Source organism: Cariama cristata, unplaced genomic scaffold (genome assembly GCF_000690535.1).
Source record: "Cariama cristata isolate BGI_N322 unplaced genomic scaffold, ASM69053v1 scaffold33926, whole genome shotgun sequence".
Taxonomy (NCBI): Eukaryota; Metazoa; Chordata; class Aves; order Cariamiformes; family Cariamidae; genus Cariama; species Cariama cristata.
In genome coordinates, this window is record NW_009620932.1 from 1 (window position 1) to 1,226 (window position 1,226).

The following is a 1,226-nucleotide window of genomic DNA, read 5'->3' on the forward strand; positions in this document are numbered from 1 at the left end:
TGTCGCAAGAGGGACACGACTCCCCCCCGTTACCCGTTAGAGCTGCACGGTGATATAGTGACGCTGTTTTGTGCTTCGACATCTTTATTCAAGACACTATCTGTATATAAAATATACATAATGTATATAAATTAGGATGTAAGTTTATGTAAATTGTCATTTGCAAATAAAGCTTTTTCCTGATCTCGGTGTTCTCAGTGGGACGTCCTTCCCCAGCCAAACCAAGAGTTTCAGTGGAAAGTCTGTACAGGTACAGCAGAGTACGTTGACTGCGCTCGTGCGATGGGGACAGAGCTGAAAGGCCAAACCTCTCTGCATCCTTCGGGCAGTATTTGATCCGCAGCTGCTGCGGCCGCCTCCGCTGATGCGAGAGGTGCCGATCCCCTCGTCGGGCTCAGAGCTGCTCAGCGTCGGCCTTCCCCACTCCCTGCTGCTCTCTGCAGTCGGGGGAATGCGCAGAAACCAGCATTGCTGTCGCTACGTATTAGATGTGATGTACTTAGAGAACCAGGTACCCTTCTGCCTCCTTAGCGCCCAGGCTGGGGGCGAGCATCGGTCCCCCCACGGTACGGCTGTGACGTTGGGCCAGTGGCGTTATCCCCTCTTTTGCCGAGCCTCCGTCCTGCTGCTCCGTCCTTTGGAGACCTCGCACGTGAAAGCCTGGGGGGGAACAGGGGCACCGCTCTTTACCAGACCACTCCGGAGCCAGGAGCGGTAAGAGGCATGGGATGCTCTGCAATTTGCAGGAGCAAATCTCTTCCCGTTTGTGCCATGTGGTTCGCTCTGCCTTTGGCACAGTCCATGAAAAGCCTCTCGGTATTTGCAGGGCACCTTTTTTTTGGCTGGCTCTGCCGGACACTCCTGCAAAGGGAGTTCACAGCCTTAGGATGCAAACACCCAGGGATTCTCTGCAGAAGTCCCTGATGAAAATCAGGGACTTTTCAGCTGATTTCATCGGCCGTACACACTGTGCAGACCCGTCCCCAGCAATTTGGGATGCGAGGAGGAAAGGGTTGGGGTTCCCCGGAGGGGTGGTGCTGGGGCTGGGCGCGCCGGGGGCTGGAGCACTTGCATGGCCCGGTTCCTCCCCTGCGCCGCCTTCTGCTTTCGGGGCTCCGCGCTCGGCTGCTGATGGGAGATGAGGGATGCTGGAGGCAAAGGTTCATCCAGAGGTCGATGTTTCCCTGGCCAGAGCCTGCAGGATTTCACATCTGCACAGACATGCT